The sequence below is a fragment of the Pteropus alecto genome, unplaced genomic scaffold, assembly GCF_000325575.1.
Source record: "Pteropus alecto unplaced genomic scaffold, ASM32557v1 scaffold477, whole genome shotgun sequence".
Classification (NCBI taxonomy): Eukaryota; Metazoa; Chordata; class Mammalia; order Chiroptera; family Pteropodidae; genus Pteropus; species Pteropus alecto.
The window spans coordinates 267,004-276,881 of NW_006440643.1; positions in this window are offsets into that span (position 1 = coordinate 267,004).

Genomic DNA, 9,878 nt, shown 5'->3' on the forward strand with positions numbered 1-9,878 from the left:
TGTGCCATTTAGCAGTTTCCTTCCATTTCCTAACCCTAACCCCTGCCTCACTTCCCCTACGTGTGCTTGCTGCGATCACCTCCCAAATAGGATCCTTGTCTCAGAGCTCCTTTCTGGGGTGACCCAAACTAAAACAGCTGCTAAAGAAAGAGCTTTCATAGAAGCCTTTTTTATACACTTCCATGGTGAATATAGTTGAGACAAAGATTGATGGCTATAGAAGTTGTGAATATAAAATGAGAAGATGGATGTAAGAGTCCTGGGAAAAGATAAAGCACTCCACAAATACAAGGTGAGGGCATTAATATTATGGGTTTCGTTAGGGTCTGAGCCAGGAAATTGCTCTATAAAACACTGCCAGCTCACAGCTACCTATAATGGCGGAGGCAAGCAGCAGTACGAATAATATAAATAGTAGATGATTGGAAAATTAATAACACATGCCTCAAAGAACATTATGAGAAATTTAAGCTGTATTTTTCACATTATGACTTCTTCTCAAAAATACAGTGAAGTTTGTAGAGTAAGACAATATTCATATATGCACTAGCTGGAATGAAAAAAATATGTAACATTTTGCAGTATTTGTTTTAGATCTTTTTTTTAAAAAAAAGGTAAAATATTACAGATATTTCTCTTGTAATCCTAGCCTGTTCTAATTCCCTCCTTTTCTCAGAGGCAACCATACTCATTAAATTGGTGTGTATTCTCCATATGCACGGTTTATACTTTTGTTCCATATGCATGTTTCTATAAGCAATACACATTATAAGGTTTTGGGATTTTAAGATTTACATAAACAATATCACACTGTGCAAAGAAAGCACTCTGCAACTTCGTGTTTGCTCAACACTATTACTGAGACCCATCCACGCTGATACATATTAGTTGAGTACATCTGCTTAGCTTTGGGGAGATACCAGATCCTTTACTCTGGAAGGGACCATTCTGGGAGACTTTGAAGAAAACAGACGAATGATTCTCAACTGGGGGTGATTTTGCCTCCCTTAGTGAAATTCGGCAATGTCTGGAGATACCTTAGGTTGTCGGGACTGGAGGTGAGGCATTAACTACAGCACCTGTGGGTGGAAGTCATGATGTTGATAAACATCCTGCAGTGCCCCCACCCCAAAGAATTATTGGGTCCAAAATGTCAATAGCGCCAAGGCTGACAAACCCTGATACAGTTGAAAGCTAAGTACTCGACATCCTTGAGGAATTTCTGGAGGTGGGGAAATAACCCAAACATGTTCCCTTCTAGTTGAGACAGCACATGTTCTGCTTGGTGAATCACCTCCATTGCATTAGACAGTATTTTCTTCTTGAATGTAGATTTTAGACTGTTCTGTGGCTAAAAATTATTGCTTATTTTGGGGAGTTGTGTGTGTTTATGTGTATTGTGTGTGTGTGTGTGCGTGTGTGCGTGTGAATATTATGCCAGGATTGGGGGAGAGGACCCACAGACTTGATCTCTATTCCTCATGCTGATGGAAAAATATCACAAGGAACTAAACGTTTGATTTAGCAAAAAGTAACTGTGCTTCAGGGTCCCACACATGGTGTTAAAAGATAATTTTTTTAATGGTAAAATCATGACTTACACAGATATAAAAATGAATATGTCTTAAAGATATTATTCAACTCATTAATGAGGAAAACACTAAGCTACTACAGCCAGTTCAAAGAAGAATCCCAAGAACAGACGAAGTTATTCTGATATTTATAATAAGAAATATCTACTTGGTCCTCAAACGTTTCTGGCTCAGAGATTCTAAAACCCTTGGAATTTCCTAAGTGATAGGAGCTATAAAGGTTTCTTGATATTCACAAAGAACCCCTTTCAATCACACCTAAGTTTATGTTAATGAACTGACCTTTGAAAAGCACCTATGGATGGGGCTGGTTGCCAGGGGAACCAGCCATTGTGTTGGAGGGCTGGAACTTTCAGCCCTTCCCCCTGGCTTCCAGGGAGGGGAAAGAGGCTGGAGGTCGAATCAATCACCAATGGCCAATGATTTAATCAGCCATGTCTATGTAATCAAGGCTCCACAAAAACTCAAAAGGATGGGGTTCAGTGAGCTTCTGGGTTAGTGAACACGTGGAGATTTGGAGAGACTGGGGAGCCTGGAGAGAGCACGGACGCCCCACGTCTTTCCCCATACCCTGCCCTCTGCTTCTCTTTATTTGACTGTTTCTGAGTTATATCCTTTTATAATAAAGCAGTAATGTAGTAAGTTCAATGTTTTTCTGAGTTCTGTGAGCCACTCTAGCAAATTAATTGAACTCAAGGAGGTGGGTCTTTGGAACCTCTGATCTATAGCTGGTCGGTCAAAAGCCCAGGTGAAAACCTGAACTTGTGACTGGCCTCAGAAAGCGGAGGGGCAGTCTTGTAGGACTGAGCCCTTAACCTGTGGGACCTGATGCTATCTCTGCGTAGAGAGTATCAGAACTGAGTTGGATTGTAAGACACCCACTTAGCTGGTGTTGGAGATTTGCTTGGTGGTGTAGGGACCCCTCCACCATACACATATCAGAATTAGAATCAGAATTGTTAGTTTGTAATCAGCAGTAGAATCAGTGCAGAATATCAGTTATAGATGAGGAATAGTGAAATGAATATACAAATTGAGACAAAACTGGCTTCTTCCACACTAGGGAAGAGAAGTTGATTGAACCACTACCCCTCTACCAGACAGGACATAATTTCATGTCTCTAAACAACAAGCATTTTGCATTGCTATCAGTTATTAACAATTTACAGAGTTGTAAAATAGCTCCCATAGAATTGGATAACCGACAGAGGTGCCCTATACTTTAGAAAATGCAGTTGCCCACTGAAGCACAAATTTACCCCCACAATGTGGTAAATTCAAGGCTGTATAAGTCAGATCTGGGGAAATAGACTGCTTACTATTATGATTATTTTGTTTAAACAATGAAGTCCATTTCAATCCTTAGAGTAAATATAGGATTTCTACCACCTCCTCTTCCTATCAACGAATGGGTACTCCCCAAGTCAGCTATTCCGAGAGGAGGAAAATTCTGGGGCAGGAAAATAAGCTAGCCTGAGGCTTGAGAGAGTCTAGATTTCTTCTTTGTCTAAATTGGGGCCCAACGGGACCTGAAATCCAAGGTAACATAAAACCTGGAGTGGCCCGTTTCCTTTAGAGCTGCCTCCCTGCCACGTGAGGGACTGCTGGGAATTAGGCAGGATTTCAGGGTTTGGGTTTGGACTTGTCATCTCTAAAGATATCTACATTTCCTGGATGTTTTCAGTTTCCTTCAAGACATGTTTTTTTAAAAGTACAGTTTCAAGACATGTTTTTTTAAAAGTACAGTTTCATCAGTCTATGTAGGGGAATCTGGAGAAGGACTAACCTTGCTTTGAGACCACAACTGGGATGGATCAATAGTGGTCACCAAGCGAGAACAGTGGTGCCCAGTAACAGTACTGCCCAGAAGAAAGACAAAGATGCAGGGATAAAAGATGTAATGAGTCCTGGGCATTTATAAGGCATTCCCCCGGGGGACCTCAGAAACAGTTGGGGAAACAATTTGAGGAGAGTCAGGTTCCAGCAGTTTTGCTGATTTGAGCTCATGACATGGCAGTTTGGGATTGAGAGAGAGGAGTGACTTAATATTGTTGTCGTAGGGTGATAAAGCCTGAGAAGTGTTGCTGGAATGTTTTATAAAATCATGAAAGTTTTGAAATAACAATGATAAAGATAATCGGATGAAAATATGCCATTCTTTAGATGTAAAATTTGAGTGCTAATTTGGTTTGGAAAAGGAAAACAGCATCAATATTTAATAGCAACAAGACTGAATCTACAGTGAGAAAAATTCACGAGCCTGGTGATTCAGTTCTCTAGAGGGCTTAATCACCTAGAAATCTGAATGACTAGATCTAAGACATCTTACCCGCAATTCATTACATAAGCCAATTACAGGGAGTGCATCACATGTGCTTCTAGTTTTGTGCAACATATTCAGATATAGGTGATTTTTTTCATGTTTGATTCTATAATCTTAAAGCCGAGATGTTATGAATTCACTTTCTCGACTAATTTGTTTAGTAAGAATTAGGAATATCCTTAGCCTAGATTTTATACTGCCCAGCTTGATGTCCAGGGGTCGTAGTTGTGTCACTAGCCTTCAAATGGAATTTGCATCACAGAGGCAGTGTGCCTGGTAGAAAAGTCCAGAACCTTGGTCTCAAGTTACAGCCCTGCCATTTCCTAGCTGCAAAATCTTGAACAATTTGAATTTCACTGGGTTTTTATTTAATTACACATAAAATGAGGGGTCTCACCAGATGATCCCTAAGGATCCACCTAGCTTCAAAATTCTATGATTCTGTAAATAAATTGCTGCCTTCTTCCAATATTGCATATGGCAGCAGAACAGCTGTAAAAACACAGAAAGGAAAGAGCCAAAATTCAAGCTGGTACCTCTTACTTTCACCCTTCTAAATTACTGACTAAACATCAAGGCCTTTTCTTTTGAATGGCTTCTGAGATGTCTTCAAATTTTGCCTTTTGTTCTATTTATACCCATAGCTCCTTTATATATAAAGAGTAAAATAGCTAAATATGTTAAAATTAACATAAGAATGAAGAAACAATCTGCACGATTAAGACTATTTAAAATCAAAAGTCAAATCTCATATACTGGCAAAGTTGTAGGAAAACAGTAACACACATATGATCCGGATGTTGCCGGCAAAATCCTTTTAGAAGGCATTTTAATACACATATCAAGTATCATAAACCCGTTTTGACACAGTAAACCCCCTATGCTAAATTTATATTATGAAATTATCATATTTCTGCAATTCTGATACAGTATCGATTTTAAGATGCAACATTAATTTAATAATAACTTTTTAAAAGGAAAAAAACAAATACTGTCATCCATCTTGTTACTACAATGTACCCTGATATATTTTGGAGAAAGAGTGAAGACAGGTGACACAGAACCTCTCTATTTTTTATTCATTTAATCCTCGGTACCCTTCTAAGGTGTATCTGACGACTCAAGTTTTATAAAGAAATAAGCCTTGGGAAAGTTAAATGACTTAGTAAAAGTTACTCAGCTAGAAAATATCAATACTACTCTAATCCAGTGAGAAAAGACTGGAGACAGGGACTATATAAATGGAGTCACTTTAACCAAGCTGCTAAAATTATTAATGTTATGAAGCTTAAGGCATGAGGAAAGCTTCCATTCTTGTTCTAACAGCCTGGGAACTTAAACTTTTTTAAACTCTCCAATCCTGTGTCAATGCCTGGGTATACATCTGGAGCTCTAGTAACCTTCTGATTACGCTCTGAAGGACTCATGTATACATCCACCTGACATTCATTATCCAGACCACCGACCTTACTACACCTCCTGGCACCCACCTTCTGGACCACCTGGCATCCATCATCCTTGACTACGTAACATCTGACTGATCACTGTCCTGGGCCAATCTAACGGCTGATAATGCAGGACTGAATGTTCTCAAGAATGTACTTTTATAGTAAGAACTTTTAACTTTCTTTCTTCTTTGGAACAATTCTGGGTTTTTGCCTAACTGTGTTCCCAGTCTGCAAACTCCAAGATCTTTGAATAAATATCATTTATTTCGAGCAAAGCCTCCAGACTCTCTTTGAATTCATTCGACAATACTTTTTAAAAGCAAAAACTCTTTATTTTGAAGAAAAACAATACGTTTTCTCATTTTCTATTCTTGCATAAATTTTAATTCTAGTGAAACGAAAACCTCTTAGACCCCTTTCGATGTCATCTAAAGCTTGAATTTCCTCTATTTCTAGATAAAGATCCATTCACAAATGAGCTGTACAATTCGGTAACCCTTTTTGACTTCAAACTTTTCTTTGTGAAACCAGTTTTGCAGCCAGACCAGAAAATGGAGCTATACTTCCACACCACCCAGAAGAAAGAGCTATCTGAATTTTGGTTTCACAAGGGTTTTCTCCATAGGTGTGTGGTGTAATCACAGGTGCTGTACATGTCATAGCCTGCAGTCCATGCAGAACCCGTGGTTGGGGCAATGGTGTGCTCTGAGAGCCCAAGAAGCAGAGCCACATGCCACTCTACTCCAAAGGCCAGGCCCGATTGTTGGGGGCTCATTTGACAATATTAAAAGAAGAAAAATCTGTATCCTGGAATTGAGGCAATTTGAAAATTCACAAGGAAAAAAATCCGTATGTATGAAGATATTTATAGCAGAGTTATTCATAATTTTTTAAAAAACCATCACTTGCATCTAATAATAAGGAAATGATTTAAAAAATATCATGTATAAATACAATGGGATATAAGTTATTAAAAATCTATGATAAAAATGTAAAATCAAGGGAAAATGTTTCTAAAATAATGTTGCATAATATATAAAGTTTATAAATGTATGAAATATATATAGTTTGATGAACTTAGAAACCATATGTCCACATGGAGAAAAGTTTGAAAGGACTCCAAATAAATGAAAATCATTATGTTGTTGAGGTATGGAATTATATGTGCATTTTTAAATGTTTCTCATGTATTTTAAAAGCACTTTAATCACAAATAAAAGTTCCTACAAACATGCCTATCTTGGTAGCCAATCTCTTCCATGTTTTTCCTTGGGTCCAGTTTTCTCCCTTCCTTGGCAGAGTGGGTAATTTAGATATTTTGCCAGAGAGTCAGGAAGAAGCCATGTTGTGAGTTTTAGTAATGATGTGGAATGTATTTACACAATCACTTCCATTCTATTTCATGAGTAAAGACTATAATTATGTAGCTATTGAGGGCTAGAGCCAATAAGCAATCGTCTCGTCTCTACCCAAGATTCCTGTTCTGACTTGCAAGGAGGGAAAGGCTGGTGAGAAGGCAGAATCCTGGTCACTGGTAACAAACCTCAGCATCTTTGGGGTGCTGTTACTTCACCTGGTGCTACACCTCTGCTAGAATTCTAATTTTAGTCTAGCAATTAATTGGAATTTCCTGTTTAAAACAATGACAGCCCTGACGAATTTATGTGTTCTTACATTATACCATGGAATAAATATATATGGGCACATCAATCACTGAGTTTACATATGTGATCTGCCTATGAAAACTCCAAATAGGAAAACCCAATACTCAAGCAGGTAAAACATATGCATTTCGGGGCCAAGAGTCACCTCCCATTTTCTCCACTTTTTCATCTCTCACTCCATAAACCCATTCAAATTGTCTTCTGCTCCAACCACTGTATGGAAATGGCTCTAGCCAGAATATTAAAAATATCTTGATTCTACATTAAAAAAAAACACAACTATTTGAAACAATGTATAGAAGATGTGCAAGAATAACACATTAAGTCCCATAAACCCTTTACCCAGCCTGACCAGTTAATGTTTAACTCCATTTGCTTTCTCTCTCACACGTGTGTACAACCCTTTCCCCAGGGACATGTCAGTATTTTCTAAGAACAATGCCATTATCTAATGTAATCACAGTGCAGTTCTCAAATTTAGAAAACTTAATAGTGAGATATATATATATGTATACACACACACACACACACACACACATACATATATAGTACTATTACCTAGTATGTAGTTCTAATTCAAATTTTCCCAAGTCTCAATAATTTTTTAATTGAGCTCAATTACTTTCATTAAAAGATTTTTTAAAGAAACAATATGGGTTAAAATTTGAATTTTAAAAACATCTTCAGCGCTTTTAAACCATATTTAGAAGTTATTCATACTTAGTTTCCCATTTAACTGATTTTTACACTCACCATCAGGACATCTGCCATGTACTTCTACTTCAAAAGTCTTCATTCTGATTAATCTTCCAGTCATTGAGAATACATCTGTAAGCAAGTTTTCTCAGACAGGGTGGGATCTTCAGAGCCTGTATATAAATGAGAATTATTTCTGTAAATTTCACACATGACTCGATATAGAATTATTGAGTCATACACAGCCTCTCCCTTCAAAATATTATATATGCTGTCTTGTGTATCCTGTTACTCTGTGACACTCAGGAGAAGCCTAATTTCGTACTTTGTGGATAATTCTGTTTTTCTGAAAATCCATGGCATTTTTTATCTTTGACATTTAAAACATTAGCTGTTTACATGCACTTATTGAACAATTTTTGTCAATTTTGTTTTTGTCAGTTTTGCTAGGGTCTTCTTATCTGAAGAAACATTTTTCTTCGACTCAAGAAAACTGTATTCTCTTCTCCAAATATTGCTTCTCTTCCATTTATTCTGGAATTTTCTTTCAGACTTTGGAGCTTTTAGTCTCCGTCTCTCTTATCTGTTTTTCTTAAACTACTACTACATAGGCCTCAGGGTAAACGTGTTTATACTTTGAATTTGAACCTTCCAAGTACAATTCATTCACCTTCTGGTGAAAGCTGAAGCAGCAGTCAGCAGTTAATGCCATCAGCAGCTATCTCCTCCCTTCTAATGTGCACCAAATAAAATGCGTGCAAGTCAGAAAGAGAGGTGAAGTTTTTGAGGCTCTAGGTGGAACTGGGTGGGGGCTGGGAGTACTAACCACTGTTTCTTTGGCTATGGAACTCTCCGTTGCTTCTCACAGCCGTGACCCCTGCCAGTTCACCTCCAGTCACATCCGGGCAAGGCAGCGGTTTGCGCAGGCGCACAGGAAGAAGGCCGCGTGGGCCATGCGTGTAGTCCAGGTGTGCGCATGTGCAGGAAGTGGCGCGAGGAACTGACCCAAGTTTGTCGTTTCCAGGAACGTTGAGCTGCTTCCCCAACTGTAGCAGCTGCTCTTCGCACCAAAATGGATTAATTCTCTGTCTGAGTTAATTTAATTATTAGAATAATCTGTCACTGCTAAAACATTAATTAGAAAACTGGATCTTAATTGAGGAGGATTTTTTTTTTAACCTTCCATGTTCAGAAAAAAGAAAGGTTGTTATGACTAACAAAGATCTTATCAGAGATTTATTTCTAAAAGCATTTTCCAGATGACATTAACATGCCAGTGTGGAGTATTTTCAGAATATTAAGTAATGAAAATATATTACTGTTATTAGGAGGACAAATAACACTTTAGTTTTAAAAGTACAGTATAGTAGGTCCTCAAATAACGTTTTGTTCAATGTCATTTTAACATTGATGAGAAAAAAAAAACCTTGATTCCTGGCCAGAGCCACCGTCTGTCTGTATGGAGTTCGTGCCTTCTACCCATGTCTGTGAGGATTTTTTCCTGGGGACTTCCGTGTCCTGCCATGTCCCAAAGATGTGCGTGTTAGGTGAGTTGCAGTGTCTATATTGTCACAGTCTGAGTGAGTGCGATAGAAGGACACGCTATCCAGGTGGGGTTCGGCCTGACTCTCTGAGCTATTGAGAAGGGCTCCAGTCACCTGTGTCCCTGAGCTGGAATAAGGGGTGTGGAAAATCATTCTCTTACTTTATTCATCTTCCATAAACGTATGTATAGCTCACATTGATTTCAATGTTTCATATTAGAAGTGCTTTATGTCTTTATGTAGAAGTTTGGTGATGTTTTTGTGACCTGAACTATGCTATAGAAACTTAACTCTTGTTGATATCAATTAGCCTAGGGTCAAATTGGTTTTGTTTTACCTTATTTCACTTAAAGTTGCAGTTTTCAAGAGCCTGTCAACAATGTTAAGTGAGGACTTACCGTATAAATCCTTACCAGTTAAGGTAAAACTATGCCGTAACAATTAAATCCAAAATCTTGGTGGCTTTAAAAAAATAAAAATTTATTTCTTTTTCATGTAAGGTCCAAAGGGGGATTTCTGATAGGCAGTGACATTCTTCCAAGTGGTGATTCTGGCACCCAGGCTTCTCCATCTTCCACCCAGACTCTGCCATTTTCAACATATGGCGTCCA